Source organism: Mastigoproctus giganteus, chromosome 3 (genome assembly GCF_048544385.1).
Source record: "Mastigoproctus giganteus isolate SK-2022 chromosome 3, ASM4854438v1, whole genome shotgun sequence".
Lineage (NCBI taxonomy): Eukaryota > Metazoa > Arthropoda > Arachnida > Uropygi > Thelyphonidae > Mastigoproctus > Mastigoproctus giganteus.
Window position 1 is genome coordinate 125,802,152 of NC_143577.1, and position 22,741 is coordinate 125,824,892.

The window sequence follows — 22,741 nt, forward strand, 5'->3', positions numbered from 1 at the left end:
GCGATTATTTCTTTTAAGAAAAGATTCGAAATTTATCACGAACATGAAACATCATATGGTTTTTTATATAATTCGAATAATATTCAAAAACTGACTGAAAACGATCTTTTTAAATGTTGCAAAGACTTAAATGCGACCTTGCAAGACGATATTGATTGCATTGATTTATTTAATGAAATTAAAATTTGTCGTCGAGTTTTGCCTTCCAGGATCACAATGTTACAAATATTACAATATTTACTGAAAAATAATTTATTTGAATTGTATCCAAATTTTGTTAATGTTCTGAAAATTATATTAACCTTACCAATTACCGTCGCATCTGCAGAAAGATCTTTCTCAAGATTGGAAATAATAAAAAATTACTTGAGAACGATTTACCTCCTTAGTCATTTTGTCTATCGAATCCGAAATAGCCAAAAAACTAAATTATGATGATATTATCAACGAATTTGCTATAAAACATGTTTTATAGCAAATTTACACGCATTAAATGTTAATTTTATTAAAATAATTTAATTATTTATCATTTTCATGTAATCCTTACTAAACCAATTTCTGCAATAATAAATATCAAAATGCAATAAATTAATTTGTTGTACGAAATTTGTATCAAGGCCCCTCAAGTCAACTTTGCACCAGGCCCCGCTTTTGTTAGGGCCGGCCCTGAGTAGAAGAGAAGGGGTAAATCGTTCAGGGTCTTTTTCAAACCCGTTAAAATACAATTTAATTAATTAACAATGAAAATTAATAAGTTTAATGAGGTAGACCTGTTGCAGTAGTACACGCTTCCATTACTGTCATCCATTGGAGGAAAGAAACTCTTCGAGAAGAAATCCCCTCTCATCAGTGTCTACCCTTCCCCAAAGAAATTAGAGCGCAATATTAAATTGCAACAATTTAGGACTTTATGGACATTTATCTCTGAAAATGCGTGCTTTCTTTCTTCGGTGTCTCATTGCCTTGCTTTCTTGCATCAAATGCCTCTACTAATGCTAAGGCTAATGCTATTGTAGTTTCCGGGAGAAAAAACGCACGACCACCTCCTGCGTGTGAAAAAATCGCAGAAGTTACTCACGTTATTGATATGCTTCGAACGCAGGCCTTTTCCATTGGTAAGGGAGGACAGTGTTTATATAGACTGTGAACCACAAAGTCGCAACTTATATAAGAACAAACGAAACAATCGTTTGCTTCCTTTTCGTAAACTCTCTCTGTAACGTTTTGTTTACCATGAAACGTGGATTGAAGGTGGTCGCATCCACAATTATATTAGTGATGCCGTCTTTTTAGTGATGTCAAGTAATTCTTTTATTATTTCCTTTCTTTATGGGTTGCCAGATGCTTTTGGATTTTCGTAGTTAGTGCCTAGTTTTATGGTACCAGTATGGATCTACCATCACGTCCAAACGTAAAATTAAATACAGTAGAGAGCATGCGCATATTTCAGATATTGATACACCTGCCATTTTGGTGTAGGGTGTCGGCTTTTTATGAGGAAGTAATGTATATTATTTTATTTTGTTGCCACTTTAGAAAACTGATGGTTATTTATTTATTTTTTAATTATCTAGGTGTAGTTTATGTATTCACGTAATATTTCTTTATGTGTCTGTGTAATGAAACGTTTGAGTATTGTGTCCCGTCGGTGTCTTTATATATATATATATATATATACAGAAACAAACGGGTACATTGTTTTTTATGTGCAGTGGCGCGCCCAGGATTTTGTAAATTGGGGGTGGGTGAAAGCACCTTTCGGAGAATCATTAAACTTTAGTCGTCGTGTAGAAAAAATAAACACATTACTTTGATCACAAGGGTGGACTATAGCCCTTTTGGGATCGCCACTGTAAATGCATATCTCTAAGTATATATGTATGTATATCTTTTTTGATGATTCCCTTCCCTTCTTTCTCTCTCTCTCTCTCTCTCTCGGGGTAATTCAGAAATTTTTTTTTTTTTTTTTTTGGCTGGTGCAGCATAAGCCGCAGGCTTCCTTGCACCTAGGGCTAATGATAATATAGATAGATAGACACGCAGTTTTGGACTTTCAGTTTGCTTATCCAATAGTACCAGGTATTTGCGCAGTTCGTTTCTTTTTTCTATTTTAAGATACCAAGGGAAAAAAATAATTGGTTTCACAAAAAAAAAAAATTCACAAAAAAAAAAAAAAAACCAACCATTTTCACTATATGATGAGAGCTTTGTCAATCAATTACGTACAGTGACATTAACTCTGTGAAAGGGAAAACGAGAGTACAACGTACAGTTGGGCAGAAAAATAGTGGGCCAGTAAATCAAAATGTTATGTAATGGGGATTTTAACTTTCCAGATATTGACTGAAACTTGGGGATTGGTCACTTGCATGCTAGCAAGACTTTTGTGGATTTATTGGAGGATTGTTTTCTACAGCAACATATTCAAGGTGGCAACCGGAGGTAGTAATAATCTTCATCTGATTATCAGTAGTGATTATTCATGAATTAAGAATTTGCAGATAAAGGAACCACTAGGTGACAGTGATCATAGTGTACTGATGTGGGATTTACTTAAAAATGTAATTACCATCAAGGGTAAAGGGGAGGGTTTTTGCTTTCATAAAGGTGACTACAGGGGTCTCAGATAGTTTTTAAATTCTATACAGTGGGATCAACTGATAATGTTACCAACAGTGAATTCTAAATGTGAAACTTTCAGGGACTTAATCTTGGAGGTAATAGGCTTTTCATACCAACTGAGAAATACTGTTCAAAGTTCAGGTCCAAATGAATGCCAGATGAATTAATGAGGCTCGAGGCAGAGAAGTAAAATACATTGGATGCATATAAATTATCAGGCAACACAGAAGCCTATGGCAGATATAATAAAGTCAGTAAAAAAAAAAAAAAATAGTAATAGATAGTCACAAAGGAGGTTAGACAGGCAAAGGCAGATTACGAGAAATTAGCATTAGTAGAGGCATTTGATGCAAGAAAGCAAGCTTATGCAGCATCAGCCAAAAAAACACTTCCACTTCACCCCTCTGTTCATTCAAAATACATGTCCAGCTGAGCCTTAAACTTATTTAGGCTATCAACTTCCACGACAAGGGATGGAAATCTGTTCCACCAACCAACCACCTGCTGGCTAAAGGCAAATTTCTGCACGTCTATACTACATCTCTCTTTCCTCAATTTGAATTTATGCCCTCTCAGGTGATTATTCTGAGCAAGAGGAAGAATCAAAATCAGCATTGAGCATGCTCAAACCATTCAAGGCTTTATACACCTCTATCAGATCACCTTGCCGGTGCCTAGTCTCCAGACACTGTAATTTTCAAAACTTAAGCCTTTCTTCCTAAGAGCACCCCTTTGTTCAATTCACTGATCTTGTTGCCATTCTCTGTACTTGTTCCAGCACCTCTACACCCTTCTTGAATTGAGGCCTCCAGACCTGTATACAGTACTCTGTGTGGCCTGACAATTGCCTTATACAAGGGAATAATCACCTCCATATTCCTGGTAGAAAAATTCCTATATATCACTGACAATACACCAGGAGCTACTCTTGCAGCCCATCTGCACTGCTCAGAGAACTTCATATCTGCCTGCACAACCACCCCCAGGTCCCTTTCATTCTCTACCACTCTTAGTGTAGTACCACAGAGTTTATATGTTGCTCTGGGGTTACTGTTTCCCATATGTAGTACGTTACATTTGTCAATATTAAACTTCATTTGCCACCTCTCAGCCCATCTGCTCAACCTTTCCAGATCTTGTTGCAGCAGCATAGAGTCAGTAGTGTCCTTGACAACCCTGTCAACCTTCGTATCGTCTGCAAACTTGGACATTAAGCTTGATTTACCATCATCAATATCATTTATAAATACAGAAAACATTAATGGACCAAACACTGAACCCTGAGGGACTCCACTGATAACATTAGTCCACGATGAGCAGTGTCCATTGATTACCACTCTCTGTCTTCTCCCCCTCAACTACCCCTTTATCCATAGCAGCAATTTGCCTCCAATACCACACTGCTCCAATTTGTGCAGCAGTCTTCCATGTGCAACAGTATCAAAAGCCTTTCTAAGATTCAAGTATATAATATCAAAGTTATTCCCTGCATCCAGCTCTTTTGTGACTGCATCATAGTATCCAATCAAATTGGTCAGGCAAGACTTCCCCTTAACAAAACCATGCTGTGTCCAGTGGATATCATCTTTTAAGGGCACAAAATGTGATATAGTTGTACACATTGGCACTAATGATATTAAGAGTAGGAGACCGGCGGAATTACTTAACAAGTACAGGTCACTGTTGGAAAAAAGCCTTGAATTTGAAAGAATATGCAATTCTGCCCAGACACGATAGGAGGGAGTATATGATGAGAGCCCTGTCGATCAATTCGGCCCTGAAACGATTGTGCAAGGCTCAAGAGGTTGAATTTTTTTCAGTCTGGCCTGTACTTGTTAACAGGAGAGACTGTTTCTACAGGGAAAGGGATACACTAAAATAGAATGCAAGAATGTTTGCTGATATTATCGAGGCAGTGTTAGGTGGGTCGGAAAACTGCTAGATTGGGGTGATACAAGGACTAATAGATTAAGGGTAGCCACTGGCAGAGGTGAAAGTGATTCTTGCACTGCTTCTATTGGAATGAGCAGCAGCTTGGAAAATAAGATGCAGGATATTTCACATAATGCTGGGAGTCATTGGGGTACAAGTAAACACATGGGTTGTGTTAGGGTAGCTAAGAAAAAGAACAGGTGCATGTATACTTGCATGTATACCAGTGCTAGGAGTTTGGTAAATGAATTTGAAGTATTCCTCAAGGCATCAGAGGCGGATATTGTTGGGATATCAGAGAGTGGTGTCACACAGAAATAAGTAATGCAGAACTGGAATTTGGGGAGTACAACGTCTACAGAAAGGATAGACGGGACAGGAAGGGAGGAGGGGGTTATGCTATTAGTTAAGAAACACATAAAATCCAAGGAAGTGAAGCCAGTCAACATCACTGGACAGTGCAGTTTCGAGTAAGTTTGGTGTGACATAAGCATTGTGCTATAGGCCTAATGACTGATGAGTATAATAAGAAACCGTACTGGGAAATAGAGTGGGCCAGTAAATCTGAGAGTCTTATAATGGGGGATTTTAATTTCCCAGATATTGACTGGAATTTGTGGGTTGGTCACTCACACTAGCAAGGCTTTTGTGGATTTATTGGATGATGTTTTTTAAATCAGCATGTTCGGGATGCAACCAGAGGGAGTAATACTCTTTATTTGATTATCAGTAGTGATTCTTCATGCATTAAGAATCTGCAGATACAGGAACCACTAGGTGGAAGTGATCACAGTGTGCTGAAATGGGATTTACTCAAGGAGGTAACTACCATCAGGGGTAAAGGTAAGGGTTATTTCTTTCGTAAAGGCGACTGCGATGGTCTGAGACAGTATTTAAATTCTATACTGTGGGACCAACTGATGATGTTACCAACAGCAAACTCAAAATGGGAAGCATTCAAAGAACTTACCTTGGAAGCTACTAGGCTTTAAATACCAACTAAGAAATATTGTTCAAGGTTCAGGCCTAAATGAGACATATGGCATAGAAGAAAAATGCATGGGATACATATAAATTAACATGTGACACAGAAGCTTATCATAGATATAAGTTGATTTGTAACGAAGTTGCAAAGGAGGTTAGGCAGGTGAAGGCAGATTACGAGAAATCTTTGACAAGGGATTGAAAGAAAAACAGCAAGGAGTTCTTTACTTATGTGAACTCTAGAAGGAAGGGGATGGATCAGATTGGTCCACTTGATATCGATGGTTCAACTGTTCATGATCCTGCTCAGGTAGCTAACAAACTAAATCAATATTTTGCATTTACCTTCGCACATGAGGAGTTATTCAGGAAGGGGAATGCCATAGCTGAAGTAAACACTGGCAGTGAACCAGATGATCTTGTAATAATTGAGAGTAAAGTGGAGGAGAAATTGTTGAAGATAAACACAAGAAAGGCACCTGGGGTAGATGGGATCTATCCAGTTATATTAAAGGAGGCAGCAAAGGAAGTAAGCAATCCGTTAGCCTAATTATGAGAGCGTCCTTGGACTCAGGGAAGGTATCCACAGACTGGAAATGTGCAAATGTAACCCCAATTCACAAACGAGGGTCAAAGGCCGACATAAGTAATTATAGACCTGTGAGTTTAACTTCTGTTCCAGGAAAATTAATGGAAGCACTGGTTAAAGAAGCACTGCAAGATCATCTTGACAAGACTTCAGTTATAGCTCGGACACAGCATGGTTTTGTTAAGGGCAGGTCTTGCCCGACCAATTTGATTGGATACTATGATGTAGTCACAAAAGAGCTGGATGCAGGGAATAACTTTGATATTATATATTTGGATCTTAGAAAGGCTTTTGATTCTGTTGCACATAGAGAACTGCACAAATTGAAGCAGTGTGGCATTGGTGGCAAATTGTTGCTATGGATAAAGGGATGGTTGAGTGGGAGAAGACAGAGAGTGGTAATTAACGGACACTGCTCATCGTGGACTAATGTTATTAGTGGTGTCCCTCGGGGTTCAGTGTTGGGTCCGTTTTATTGTTTTTTCTGTATTTATAAATAATATTGATGATGGTATATTAAATTTAATGTCCAAGTTTGCAGACGATACAAAGCTTGGCAGGGTTGTTAAGGATGCTATTGATGCTACGCTGCTGCAACAGGATCTGGAAAGGTTGAGCAAATTAAGTTTAACATTGACAAATGGAAAGTACTATATGGGAAACAGCAACCCCAAAGCAATGTATCAACTCTGTGGTACAACACTGACAGTGGTAGAGAATGAAAAGGACCTAGGGGGTAATTGTGCAGGCAGATATGAAGTTCTCTGACAGTGCAGACGGGCTGCAAGAGTAGCTCATGGTGTCTTATCAATGACATACAGGAATTTTTCTGGACCTTGAGTACTGTGTACAGGTCTGGAGGCCTCATTTCAAGAAGGATGTAGAGCTGCTGGAACGAGTACAGAGAAGGGCAACAAGGTTAGTGATTGTAATGAAGGGTTGCTCTTACGAAGAAAGGTTTAAGTTTTGCAAATTAGTGTCTGGAGACTAGGCACTGGCAAACTGATCTGATAGAGGTGTACAAAGCCTTGAATGGTTTGAGCAGGCTCAGTGCTGAAGGGATACTTCCTCTTGCTCAGAATAATCACCTGAGAGGGCATAAATTCAAATTGAGGAAAAACAGATGTAGGATAGATGTGCGTAAATTTGCCTTTAGACAGCGGGTAGTTGGTTGGTGGAACAGACTTCCATCCCTTGTTGTGGAAGCTTAAACAAATTTAAGGCTCAGCTGGACAGATATTTCGAACAAACGGAGGGGTGAAGTGGAAGGGGTTTTTTTTTTTTTTTTTTGGCTGATGCTGCATAAGCTTGCTTTCTTGCATCATATGCCTTTACTAATGCTAATGTCTGAGCTATAACTCAAGTCCTGTCTAGATGATCCTGCAGTTCTTCTTTAACCAGCCTCCATTAGTTTTCCTGAAACAGAAGTTTAACTCACAGGTCTATAATTACTTGTGTCAGCCTTTGATCCTCCTTTGTGAATAGAGGTCACATTTGCCCATCTCCAGTCTGTGGGCACCTCCCCTGAGTCCAAGGAAGCTCTCATAATTATGTCTAAGGGTTAGCTTACTTCCTTTGCTGCCTCCTTTAATATAACTGGATAGATCACATCCACCCCAGGTGCCTTTCTTGTGCTTATCTTCAACAATTTCTCCTCCACTTTACTCTCAGTTATTACAAGATTCTCTAGCTTACTGCCAGAGTTGAATACACCTCTGGCATTCCCCATGCTGAATAACTTCTCGTGTGTGAATGTTGATGCAAAATATTAATTTAGGTTGTTAGCTACCTGAGCAGGATCATCAACAGCTGACCCATCGATATCAAGTGGACCAATCTGATTCATCCCCTTCCTTCTCGAGTTTACATAAGTAAAGAACTCTTTGCTGTTTTTCTTTGCATCCCTTGCCAAAGATTTCTCGTAATCTGCTTTTGCGTGTCTAACATCCTTTGTACCTTATTTACAGATTAACTTGTATCTATCATAGGCTTCTGTGTCACGTGTTAATTTTTATGTATCCCATGCATTTTTCTTCTCTATCATATGCCTCATTAGTTCATCTGACATCCATTTAGGCCTAAACCTCGAACAATATTTCTTAGTTGGTATGTAAACCCTAATAGCTTCCAAGATAAGTTCTTTGAATGCTTCCCATTTTGAATTTGCTGTTGGTAACATGATCAGTTGGTTCCACTGTATAGACTTTAAATACTGTCTCAGTCCATCGTAGTCGCTTTTATGAAAGCAATAACCCTTCCCTTTACCCCTAATGGTAGTTACCTCTTTGAGTAAATCCCACTTCAGCACACTGTGATCACTTCCACCTAGTGGTTCATTTATCTGCAGATTCTTAATGCATGAAGCTCTACTGATAATCAAATCAAGAGTATTACTCCCTCTAATTTAATTGCCTCCCGAACATGCTGATGTAGAAAGCAATCATCCAATAAATCCACAAAAGCCTTGTTAGTGTGTGAGTGACCAGCCCCCAAATTCCAGTCAATATCTGGGAAATTAAAATCCCCCATTATAAGACTAAGACTCTCTGATTTACTGGCCCACTATTTCCCTGTACAGTTTCTTATTATACTCATCAGAATCATTAGGCCTATAGGAACACTCCTACTCTCACTTTTGATCTCCCAATGCTTATGTCATACCAAACTGACTCGACACTGCACTGTCCAGCGATGTCGACTGGCTTCATTTCTTGGATTTTATGTGTTTTATAACAAATAACATAACCCCTCTTCCCTTCCTACCCTGTCTATCCTTTGTGTAGACGTATTCCCCAAATTCCAGTTCTGCATTCCTTATATCTGTGTTACACCATGTCTCTGATAATCCAACATAATCTGCCTTTTATGTTTTGAGCAATACCTGAAATTCATCAAATTTATTTACTAAACTCGTAGCATTGGTGTACACGCAAGTATACATGCATCTTTGGCAAAGGATGCAAAGAAAAACAGCGAACAGTTCTTTAATGTAAATTCTAGATGGAAGTAGATGACTCAGATTGGTCCACTTAACATATATGTTTCGACTATTGATGAACCTGCACAAGTAGCTGGTAAGTGAATGAGTATTTTGTTTCTACATTCCCACATGAGGAGTTATTCAATTAGAGGAATGCCAGAAGTTTATCAAACTCTAACAGAAAGCTAAGTGATTTTGTAAGAACTGAGAGCAAAGTTGAGAAGAAATTGTTAAAGGTAATCATAAAGACGGCACCTGGGGTGGATGGAATCTAACCAGTTATATAATTGGAAATATATATATTAAAGGAGGCAGCAAATGAAGTAAGCAAACCCTTAGCCATAATTACGAGAGATTCCTTGGACTTTGGGAGGTCTCCATGGACTGGAGGTGTGCAAATGTGTCACCAATTCACAAAGGGGGTTCAAAAGGTGACAAGTAACTATATTTCTGCTAGTTTAACTTGTGTTCTGGGAAAAATAATGGAGTCACTGGTTAAAGAAGCATTGCAGGATCATCTAGACAAGACTGCAGTAATAGTTAAGAGACAGGATTGGTTTTTTAAAGGCAGGTCTTGTCTGATCAATTTGATTGGATACTATGATGTGGTCACAAAGGAACTGAATGTCAAAAATAAATTTGATATCATATACTTGGATTTCAGGAAAGCTTTTTATACTGTTACTCATGGAAGACTGTTGTACAAATTGGAGAGGTATGGCATTAAGGGTAAGTTGCTACAATGGATAAAGGGATCTTTGAGTGGGAGATGACAGAAAGTGGTAATCAATGGACACTTCTGTTCGTGGACAAATGATATTAGTGGAGTTTCCCAAGATTCGGTGCTGGGCCTATTGTTGTTTTTTGTATTCACCAATGATATTGATCAAGGTATATTAGGATTAATGACCAAGTTTGCAGATGATACAAAGGTTGGTAGGGTTGTTAATGACAGTATGCTATTCCAAATGGGCTGAGAAGTGGCAACTGAAGTTTAACATTTACAAGTGGAAAGTACTTCATGTGGGTAGCCATAACCCAAGAGAAATGTACCAACTGTGTGGTACTACACACAGGGAAGTGGAAAGTGAAAAAGACCTGGGGGTAATTATGGAGTCAAATATGAAGTTTGCTGAGCAGTCAGATTGGCTGATAGGGCAGGTTATGGAAAATTGTCAATGATATATAGGAATTTTGCTAGCAGGGACAGGGAGGTGATTATCCTGTTGTACAAGGCAATGGTCAGGCCACACCTAGAGTACTGTGTACAGGTGTGGAGGCTTCATTTTAGGAAGGATGTTCAGTAGAACGAGCACAAAGAAGGGCAACAAGATTGGTGAGGGGAACAAAGGGGGTGCTTTTACCAAGAAAGGGTTAAGTTCTGCAAATTGCAGCCTCTGCAAGGTGATCTGATTGAGGTGTATAAGGCCTTGAATGGGTTGAGCACACTGAATGCTGATGCAATACTTCCTCTTTTGCTCAGATGAATAACCTGAGGGGGCATGGATTAAAATTGAGGAAAGACAGTTTTAGAATGGATGTGCTGAAGTTTGCCTTTAGCCAGCGGGTGGTTGATTGGTGGAAATTGATAGCCTAAATAAATTTATGGCTGAGCTGGACAGGCAATTGGAACAAATGTAGTGGTGAAATGGAAGGGTTTTTTGGCTGATGCTGCATAAGCTTTCTTTCTTGACAGATATTTATTTAAAGTATACCCAGTAAAATAAAATAAAATAAAATATTTCCAGAAGCTTTCGGAACTCGTGTCCCTTTCTCAACTGACAGAATTTTTTTAAATACATTACAAGCAAACTGTGGCACGTTACTCATTCGTCATTGTTGTAGCACGGACGTGTGCTGCCTTGCGCCAGTGATCATCCATCAATAAAACGGTTGTCTCCAGGATTGGATGTATACGCATGCCTTTCTGGCGATTTAATGCCTTAGGGTTGTTCATTATGTTTAGTGACTCTAGCCATAGGCGGTGGCGAAAGTGTCGCGCGTGGTCCACTATCTCAAAGTCGCGCTTGGGGTCAAGATCGTGGTTGGTAGCCCAAAAATGTTCTGCAAGCGCGGACTGGTCAGTTTCGGCAAGCCGGATTGCTCTGTCGTGTTCCGTGAGGCGATCCTGGAGACGTCTCGATGTCTCACCTACGTAGCAACTGTTACAGGCCCTACAGGTGATACGGTACACTACATTGCTGCGTAAGACAGGTGTGACAGGGGTCTTCACACTGGAGACAAGTGAACGTAGGTTCCTACCTGGTAATTGTACACATTTTATGTTGTAACTTCTCAGGATCTTCGAGATACGTCCTGACACTCCTGGATAGTACGGAATGTAGGCGGATGATATGCCGACTTGCTTCGGAGGTCTTGGGTTGGAAGTAAGCTCTTGTGCCTGTAACAAGCATCTGTTTAGTACATGGGATGGATAACCGCATCTGGTTAAGTCCGCCTTCACACGGGAGATCTCGTTACGTCTAATTGTGTCGGTGCTGGAATGGCTCCAGGCCCTGGAGAACAGGGTGCGGGCAGTGCTATTGAGATGGCTCAATAGCACTGCCCGCACCCTGTTCTCCAGGGCCTGGAGCCATTCCAGCACCGACACAATTAGACGTAACGAGATCTCCCGTGTGAAGGCGGACTTAACCAGATGCGGTTATCCATCCCATGTACTAAACAGATGCTTGTTACAGGCACAAGAGCTTACTTCCAACCCAAGACCTCCGAAGCAAGTCGGCATATCATCCGCCTACATTCCGTACTATCCAGGAGTGTCAGGACGTATCTCGAAGATCCTGAGAAGTTACAACATAAAATGTGTACAATTACCAGGTAGGAACCTACGTTCACTTGTCTCCAGTGTGAAGACCCCTGTCACACCTGTCTTACGCAGCAATGTAGTGTACCGTATCACCTGTAGGGCCTGTAACAGTTGCTACGTAGGTGAGACATCGAGACGTCTCCAGGATCGCCTCACGGAACACGACAGAGCAATCCGGCTTGCCGAAACTGACCAGTCCGCGCTTGCAGAACATTTTTGGGCTACCAACCACGATCTTGACCCCAAGCGCGACTTTGAGATAGTGGACCACGCGCGACACTTTCGCCACCGCCTATGGCTAGAGTCACTAAACATAATGAACAACCCTAAGGCATTAAATCGCCAGAAAGGCATGCGTATACATCCAATCCTGGAGACAACCGTTTTATTGATGGATGATCACTGGCGCAAGGCAGCACACGTCCGTGCTACAACAATGACGAATGAGTAACGTGCCACAGTTTGCTTGTAATGTATTTAAAAAAATTCTGTCAGTTGAGAAAGGGACACGAGTTCCGAAAGCTTCTGGAAATATTTTATTTTATTTTATTTTACTGGGTATACTTTAAATAAATATCTGTTAAACTATGGACCCCAGTACTCCAGGCCCATTTGTCACTTTCTTTCTTGCATTGTATGCCTCTACTAATGCCAATACCAACAGCCAATTCAAAATGGGAAGCATTCAAAGAATTATTCTTTGAAGCTACTACTCTTTTTATATTAACTAAGAAATATTGTTCACAGTTTAGGCCTAATTGTATGTGAGATGGATTAAGGAGACGTGGCAGAGAAGAAAAATGCATGGGATACATATAAATTAACAGGTGACACAGAAGCCTGTGGTCTGTAGTCAAATCTCAAAGGACATTAGGCAGGCAGATTACGAGAAATCTTCGGGAAAGGATGCAATGAAAAACAGTAAAGAGTTTTTTACTATGTGAACTCTAGAAGGAAGAGGATGAATCAGATTATTCCACTTGTATCGATGGTTTAACTCTTGGTGATCCTGCTCAGGTAGCTAACAAAAAATAATTATTTCACATTACCATTTACTCATGAGGATATAATCCAGGACAAACAGGATTATATCAATCGAAAGTGTGAAGAAATCGAATACCAGAACAAACGAAACAACACTTAAAAGATGTATGATGCCCTTAAGATTCTGACCAAAACTTAATGTAATTAAGCTCCAAAGTGGAAATTTTAACAGAGGAGAACACAATCAAAGGAAGGTGGAAAGAATACTGTGAGCAGCTCTTCCAAGCACCTGCTAGCACTAATGATCTGCCACCACGTTATCTATAGTGTGATCATGAACCAGTACCACTGAAGGAAGAAGTCAAAAAAGCCATCAGGGATCTAACATTTGGCAAGTCACCTGGAACTGATGAAATCCCAGCGGAGTTGATTAAAGCTACAGGTGTGAAGGGTGTTGAGTTTTTTCATAAAATGATTATAAAAATTTGGGAAATGGGATGGTGGCCATCAGATTGGAAGAAATCAATTTTCATCCCCTTACCAAAAAAAAATCCGAAAATGTTCTCAAATTACAGGACTGTTAGCCTAATTTCACAAGCTATCAAGATTCTTCTTAAAATCATATTAAACAGAATCTCAAGAAAACTTGAAGAAGAAATGCCTGAAGAGCAAGCAGGTTTCAGAAGGGGTAGAGGAACCAGAGATCAGATCTTAAGTCTACGACTGATTATTCGAAAATGCAAATACAGTGGAACTTCTCTATTACGAACTCCCATTTAACGAATTTCTCTATATTATGAATTTTTTCGCAAAACATTGCACCTTGAAACGAAATTACATGTAAAATTAACCCCATATAGCAAAGTGTTAGTCTCTCTATAATGAATTTTTAAAAAAATTAATAAAAGCATTTTTGAAGATTTTCAAGCATTTACTGCTAAACAGCCGCTCAAATATACTGCCTCCTTCCTTCCCGAAATTGCGCATTAGCATCTGGAATTAAATAATTATCCTTTTAGTGAACACTTGTGGCCATTGACGCCTGTAGGAGGATTTTGGTTTTATTTTTGTTACAGTTATTAAACCAAATGGGTTTTCTTAAAAGTGGTCGTAAACTTTACAATAAATAGGATAGATTTGTAAATTGATGTTGGCTCAGGGGTACACTTTAGCATGCTGCAGCGGCAATACATAGAATGCTACCCTAGTCAGTTTTTAGTAACGCCTACTGAGTGATATTCGCTTCTCACCTCAACTGTACCTCGTGACCTTCCTGTCAATCATTATATGATATGTCTGTTCTCATCTAACTGGATTCCCAGTAGATGGTTTTCATGAATTTTTTTTTTTTTTTAATTTCGTTCGTCATCGATCACATAGGCTATATGCTCTTGTATTTTTTTTTTTCTGAAAAGTTGTTGTTATTTGGTTTTTAGGAGCATTAGCAACTAAGGCCATATTGCTCCGGGGATATGCGGTGTCATTCCCTGACCTTTCTGCATCCTCCGTATTTGATGGTGACGGGCTTGAACCCCGGTCTAATCAAGAAGCGTATGCTACGCATTGCTGCTCCTGCCTACCTGGCTACAGAGGTGCCATTCTGAAAAGTAATGTACAGCATACATTAATCATAAATTTTCTTTCATGTATATAAGAAAGAAAGCAGAATAAAAGAAATTCACAAAGTCGTATATTTCTTTGAAGTGATTGATAGGAATGGTCATGTAATACTGTTGAATTGGCAAGCGAACGTCATTGAGTAGGCGGTACTAACAATTCACTATATGGCCAGCGCAGCGAAGTTTGCGGTGTTTGTATCGGCAAGAGCTGCAGTAGAGTAATTTTTACAATTGCAGAAACAATGTCAAAGAGAAAGTGTTTAAGTATTAATGATAAAGCAAAGATTGTTATGATATTGACCAGGGTTTTAAGAAAAAAGACGTTGCGGAGAAATATGGAATACCTGCAAGCAGTTTATCTATGCTTTTAAAAAATCGAGAATCAATTTTAAATGCAATGGAAGGAGGAGCAAACAGGAAGTGAATTAAGTTGTGTATATATATAAGTTGTGTAAATATAATTAAGTTGTGTATATATAAGAAGATGTTGATAAAGCTGTTCTAAAATGGGTGCAAATGATATGTGAAAAGAATATACCAATATTGGGCCTAATAATTAAGCATCAAGCTCTGAAATTTGCACAGTCCCTTGAACATACAGAATTTAATGCGAGCACTGGGTGGCTAGATAAATTTAAGAAGCGCCACAGAATTGTGGAAAAGGTTATTTGTGGAGAAAGTGTTAATGTAAGCGAAAAAGATTGCAACAGTTGGAGGAACAATACCTTAAAGAAGATTTTGGAAGAATATGAGCGTAAAGATGTTTTTAATACTGACGAAATGGGTTTATTCTTTAAATGTTTACCGAATAGAACACTTGCTTTTAAGGATGATAAATGTTTTGGTGGAAAACAAAGCAAAGAAAGAATCACTGTGCTAGTTGGAGCAAATATGACAGGAAATGAAAAATTAAGACTTTTAGTCATCAGAATATCAAAAAACCCAAGATGTTTTAGAGGCACAAAATCTTTGCAAGTTAATAAAAAAACATAGATGATGAGTGATATTTTTGAAGAATGGATATTAAAACTAGACAGGCGTATAACAAAAGAAAAAAGGAAAATCGTGTTGGTAACTGACAACTGTCTGGCACATCCTGCCAGTATTTCTGCCAAACTTAAAAGTGCGAAGTTGTTGTTTTTACCACCAAACGTAACGTCAAAACTCCAGCCAATGGACCAAGGCATTATTAAAAATTTTAAATTTCATTATTGAAAGAGAATAATAATGAAGATTGTCAGTGCATTAGCAGAAAATAGAAACCTGGAGGTTACAATTAACCTTAGAGATTGTATCTCTGAACTGCCAAAAGTTTGGACAAACGATGTCACTGAATACACTATTCAAAATTGTTTTTCGAAAGCGAGATTTGCATTGAATACAGAAGTCGAACAACAACAACTGGATGAACAAGATAAACCTCACTTTTGGACATTATTAGAATTGTCCGGAAACATTGAAAATGAAATAACACTGGATAGTTATGTTTATATAGATCACAGCAGAACATCCAAATGAGGATGAAATACTGCTGAACAGTGTTAGACGCGACCATGATCATGAAGAAATTAACGATGACGCTGAAGACACATCAGAACAACCCGTAGAAAAGCCAACTCGCGAAGAATGATTAATGCTTTTAAAACGGTTCGTATGGGTCTTACAGTTTTGTGAAAATGTTCCTGATAATGTTTTTAATGCTCTGAACAAATGTGAGGTTTTCTTTGAGAATCAGACAATTTTTTAATTGTACTGTGCAAAAGAAAATTACAGATTTTATTTAATTTGTGATACTTACTGGCGAAAATTGCGTAAACGTAATTTAAATAAGTATGTTTTTGAAATAAAATACATTAAAAATAAATGTAGATTCGTTTTCATTTTCTAATTAGATAACAATTTCTAATAAAAAAGATATTCTCTGTATAACGAAATTTCTCTGTAATGAATTTTTTCGCTGGATTTGTCGAATTCGTTATAGGGAGATTTGACTGTAATTCAATGTTCAAGTCATTTTGTGTTTTATATATTATGCAAAAGCATTTGATTGTGTTCAACATTAGAAATCATGCAAAACGATGACTGTTATGGGTTTCCCAATACACATAATTCAGTTGATTAAGCTACTGTACCAGGAACAAGAAGGAACTGTGAGAACGAACATGTGAAACACAAACTTTTTCACATTGGGTAACAGTGTCCGGCAGGGCTGTTTTTTTTTTGTCACCTCACCTTTTTAATTTTTAGTCCGAAGATATCATGCATGAAGCTTTGGAAGATTTAAAGACTGGTATCAAAATTGATGCCAGATACAGGAGAGACTGCTTCTACAGGGATGGGATACACTTATTTAGAAAGGGTGCAAGAATATTTGCTGATGCTGTTGAGGCAGTGTTAGATGGATCGGTAAACTGTTAGCTTGGGGTGATACTCGGACTAATAGATTTACAGTAGCCGCTGGCAGAGGTGAAAGTGATTCTTGCACTGATTCTATTGGAATGAGGAGCAGCCTGGAAAACAAGATGCAGGGTATTTCAGAGACTGCTGGGAGTCATTGTGGTACAAGTAAACACATGGGTTGTGTTAGGGTAGCTAAGAATAGGAACAGGTGTATGTATACTTGCGTGTATACCAATGCTAGGAGTTTGGTAAATACATTTGATGAATTTGAGATGTTGGTCAAAACATCAAAGGCAGATATTGTTGGGATATCAGAGATGTGGTGCCACACGGATATAAGGAATGTAGAACTGGAATTTGCGCAGTACAATGTTTGCAGGAACGATAGACAGCATAGCAAGGGAAGAGGGGGTCATGCTATTAGTTAAGAAACACAAAATCCAAGGAAGTGTAGCCAGTAGACATCACTGGACAAGTGCAGTGTTGAGTCAGTTTGGTGTGACATAAGCATTGCGAGATCAAAATTGAGAGTAGGAGTGTGTGATAGGCCTAATGACTCTGAGTATAATAAAAAACTGTACAGGAAAATAGTGGGCCAGTAAATCAGAGAGTCATGATGGGGGATTTTAATTTCCTGGATATTGACTGGAATTTGTGGGTTGGTCACTCACACACTAGCAAGGTTTTTGTGGATTTATTGGATGATTGTTTTCTTCATCAGCATGTTAGGGAGGCAACTAGAGGGAGTAATTAATAGTCTTGATCTGATTATCAGTAGTGATGCTTCATGCATTAAGAATCTGCAGATAAAGGAACCACTAGGTGGCAGTGATCAGTGTGCTGAAGTTGGATTTACTCAAGGAGGTAACTACCATCAGGGGTAAAGGGAAGGGTTTTTGCTTTCTTAAAGGTGACTATGGTGGTCTGAGACAGTATTTAAATTCTCTACGGTGGGACCAACTGATGATGTTACCAACAGCAAATTCAAAATGGGAAGTATTCGAAGAATTAAACTTTGAAGCTACTAGGCTTTACATACCAACTGAGAAATATTGTTCAAAGTTTAGGCCTAAATGGATGTCAGATGAACTAATGAGACATGTGGCAGAGAAGAAAAATGCAATGGTTACGTATAAATTCATGGGTGACATGGAAGCCTATGATAGATATAAGCTGGTCTGTAACCAAGTCACAAAGTAGATTAGGCAGGCAAAGGCAGATTATGAGATATCCTTGGCAAAGAATGCAAAGAAAAACAGCAAAGAGTTCTTTGCGTATGTGAACTGTAGAAGGAAAGGGATGAATCAGATTGGCCTACTGGATATTGATGGTTCAGCTGTTGATGATCCTGCTCAGGTGGCTAACAAACTAAATAGTATTTTACATCTACATTCACACATGAAGAGTTATTCAGGGAGGGGAATGCCAGAGGAGAATTAAATTCTAGCAGTGAGCTAGATGATTTTAACAGAGAGGAAATTGGAGGAGAAATTGTTGAAGATAAACATAAAAAAGGATCTCTGGTGGATGGGATCTATCCAGTTATATTAAAGGAGGCAGCAAAGGAAGTAAGCAAACCCTTAGCCATAATTATGAGAGCTTCCTTGGACTCAGGAGAGGTACTCATGGACTGGAGATGCAAAAATGTGATCCCAATTTACAAAGATGGATCAAAGGACGACAAAAGTAATTATAGACCTCTTAGTTTTATCTTCTGTTCCAGGGAAATTAATGGAGGCACTGGTGAAAGAAGCACTGCAGGATCATCTGGACAAGACTTCAGTTTTAGCTCGGACACAGCATGGTTTTGTTAAGGGGAAGTCTTTTCTGACTAATTTGATTGGATATTATGATGTGGTTACAAAGGAAGTGGATGCAGAATATAACTTTGATATCATATATTTGGATCTTAGAAAGACTCCTGCACAAATTGGAACAGTGTGGCATTGGAGGCAAATTGCTGCAATGCATAAAGGATGGTTGAGTGGGAGAAGACAGTCGTAATGAATGGCCACTGCTCTTCGGGGAATAATGTTATTAGTGGAGTCCCTCAGGGTTCAGTGTTGGGTCCATTATTGTTTTCGGTATTTAAAAATGATATTGATGATGGTATATCAGACTTAATGTCCAAGTTTGCAGACAATATGAAAGTTGGCAGGGTTGTTAAGGACATTAATGACAATACGCTGCTGCAACAAGATCTAGAAAAGTTGAGCAGATGGGCTGAGAGGTGGCAAATGAAGTTTAACATTGACAAATGTAAAGCACCACCTATGGGAAGCAGTAACCCCAAAGTAACATATCAACTCTGTGGTACTACACTGACAGTGTAAAGTGTATTCTTGTCAGATGGCACCAGGGGTTTCCCCATGTCCGCAATTTTTCTAGCATGGATAAGGTGATTATCCTCTTGTATAAGGCAGTGATCAGGCCACACCTTGAGTACTGTACAGGTCTGGAGGCCTCATTTTAAGAAGGATGTAGAGCTGTTGGAACGAGTTCATAGAAGGGCAACAAGATTAGTGAATGGAACGAAGGGTTGCTCTTACGAAGAAATTGCTAAGTTTTGTAGGTTACACTGTCTGGCGACTAGGCACCTGCAAGGTGATCTGATTGAGGTATATAAAACCCTGACAGCAATGAGCATGCTCAGTGCTGATGGGATTCTCCCTCTTGCTCAAAATAATTACCTAAGAGGTAATTACATAAATTGAAATTCAAATTGAGGAAAGACAGTTGTAGGATCGATGTGTGTTAATTTGCCTTTAGCCAGTGGGTAGTTGATTGGTGGAACAGACTTCCATCTTTGGTGTGGAAGTTTATAGCCTAAATAAATTTAAGTCTGAGCTGGACATGTATTTTGAACGAACAGAGGGGTGAAATCCAAGCAGTTTTTTTGGCTGCTGCTGCATAAGTTTGCTTTCTTGCATCGTATGCCTCTGCTAATGCTAATACTGTGCTAATTTGTAATTCTAAGGATCATCTTAAAGAAACTCTGAGGAGGGTATGTGAAGCAAGTAAGAAAAAAGGATTGTTTCTGAATGTGTGTAAAACTAAAATTATGGTGATAATCTCAGTTCCAATAAAGTGAAGGTTAATGGGCAAGATATAAATAGGGATATAAATAGGTATCAAGATATAAATGAGGCAAAATAAAAATAGTGACTGCTGAAACAATATAAAAAGAGACACAGGCAATTACTAAAACATTGGTCGCTGATCTGATAAAATTACGGAGAGATCATGATCTGCCCCTAAAGAAGAAACTGAGAATCATTGATTCTTTAATTTTTCCAGTTGCCATTTATGGATGTGAAGGATGAAGTCTGAAAAGAATTGACAGGAAGAAAATTGAGGCATTTGAAATGTGGTGTTACAAGAGAATACTGCGTATTGCTTACTTGGATCAAAGAACAAATGAGTGGGTATTGAATAAAAATGGCAGGCCTAAAATTCTTCTTCATAGCATCAACAAAATAAAACTCAAGTTTTTTGGTCGTATAGTAAGAAGGGAAAACTTTCTGATGAAGAATATAATGGAAGGAAAAACCAACGGGAAGACGTGTAGAGGAAGGCCTGCAACTAGTTGAAAGGATGGGATCAGTGAACTTCTGAGCATGACACTTTGTGATGCTGTCGTATAGCACATGATCGATGCAGTTAGAGGAATTCATTGGTGGCCACAACAGCTTCTCAGGGAGCTATCTGACTGAAGAAGAAGATATCAGGCTGTGTTTAAATTTGCAGATGATATGAAGGTTGGCAGGTTTATTAATGACACAAATGACAGTATACTACTGCAACAGGATCTAGAAAAGTTGAGCTGGGTTGAGAGGTGGCAACTGAAGTTTAACCTAGACAAATGTAAAGTGCTGAATATGGGTAGCAGTAACCCCAGACTAACCTATCAACTGTGTAGTACTACACTCAGGGTTGTAGAGAATGAAAAAGACCTGGGGGTAATATGACTTTTTCTGAGCAGTGCAGACGGTTTGCAAGAGTAGCTCATGGTGTCAATGATATACGGAATTTTTCTAGCAGTGATAAAGAGGTGATTATCCTCTTGTATAAGGCAATGGTCAGGCCACACCTTGAATACTGTATGCAGGTCTGGTGGCCTTATTTTAGAAAGGATGTAGAGCTGCTGGAACGAGTACAAAGAAGGGCAAGAAAATTAGTGAATGGAACCAAAGGTTGCTGTTATGAAGAAAGGCGTAAGTTTTGCAAATTAGTGTCCGGAGACTAGGCCCTGCTTGGGCCTAGTCTCATTTGTGATTTGATTGAGGTGTATAAGGCCTTGAATGGTTTCAGCAAGCTCAATGCTAATGGGATTCTTCCTCTTGCACAGATTAATTGCCTGAGGGGACATACATTCAAATTGAGGAAGGACAGGTGTAGAAAAGCTGTGCGGAGATTTGCCTTTAGCCAGCAGGTAGTTGATTGCTAGAACAAACTTCCGTCTGTTGTTGTAGAATTGATAGTTTAAATAAATTCAAGGCAGAACTACACAAACATTTGGAGGGAATGGATGGGTGGAATGGGAGTGTTTTTTTTTTTTTTTCCCTTTGGCTGATGCTGTATAAGCTTGCTTTTTGCATCATATAGCCCTATTAATGTTAATGCTAAACTTTGGTTTTTACATATAAAAAGTAGAAAAATAATTTAAATATAATGGGGCACAAAAGCATTTGCATAGTTTACACAAACTTTGAGGTTTGTGTCTTCTTCCAGTCAAATAGCCCCCTGAGGAGTTGTTGTGGCCACTAACAATTTCCTCCAACTGCATTGATCTTTTGCTCTGAGTATCTTCTGAAACTGTCATGCCCAGAAGGTCACTGATCGCATCTTTCCACCTAGTTGTAAGTCTTCCTCTGTTCCTCTTCACCTTGATTTTTCCTTCCATTATATTCTTCAACAGAAAGTTATCCCTCATTGCTATGTGTCCAAAAAATTTGAGTTTTCTTGTATTGATGTTATGAAGAAGAATTTTAGGTCTGTCAATTTTATTCACTACCCACTCTTTTGTTCTTTGATCAAGATAAGAAATGCACAGTATTCTCCTGTAACACCACATTTTAAATGCCTCAATTTTACTCCTGTCAACTCATTTAAGATTCCATCTTTCACATCCATATGTGGCAACTGGAAAATTTATCGAATCATAATTGGCAGTTTCGTCTTTAGGACCAGATCTTGATCTCTCCATAATTTTGTCAGTCCGGTGACCAACGTTTTAGCAATTGCCTATGTTTTCTTTATATCATTTGAGCAATCACCATTTTTATTTATTCTTGATCCTAAATAGTAAAATTCAATTTCTTCGATATCTTTCCCGTTAACCTGGGGTTTATGTAGTATAGGCTAAATAGTAGCCACATAGTATAAATAAATGAGTCTCTTTTTATGTGCAAAATCTACCACTCCTCTGAAAACATAGTTTCCTCTGTTTTTTTTTTTTTTTTTTGGCGTACCCACTGAAAATATCGGGATTGTCAGAAGCCATGTGTGATTGGATTGTTTTGTTTTATTTTCAAGGGATAAGTTTTCGAGAAATACTGGACAAATATTTTACCACATTTCGGTATTTTATTAAAGAGGTATCAGGAAAGAGGAACAATGAAGAACAAACCCTAGTACAGCCTCCAAAATATCTAACCTACAGCTAGTGAAGTTGAAAGAAATTCAAGTTCTTAAGAGCTCAGTGGAAACTGTTGCCCTAATCCCTGAAGCAATCATGAGTAAGATAAACTGGTAAAAAGTGATAGAGTTTCTAAACAAACCTATCTAAAGCTATCTAAGCAAAC

The 22,741-nt window shown here is 38.7% G+C and overlaps 1 protein-coding gene across 4 annotated transcripts in view; it reads left to right on the plus strand.

Annotated features, from left to right (window-relative positions):
- The first annotated feature begins 1,283 nt into the window (after positions 1-1,283).
- Positions 1,284-22,741, plus strand: part of LOC150088259 (moesin/ezrin/radixin homolog 1-like) — a 706,511-nt gene continuing 685,053 nt past the window's right edge. Inside the window, exon 1 of one of the 4 annotated variants that reach the window (XM_090369412.1) lies at positions 1,284-1,302. The gene's annotated coding sequence lies outside the window, so the exon portion shown is untranslated. Of the gene's footprint in view, positions 1,303-1,441; positions 1,502-22,741 lie in introns of those variants that run through there. The other 3 variants (XM_090369409.1, XM_090369410.1, XM_090369411.1) reach the window with 3 other exon arrangements.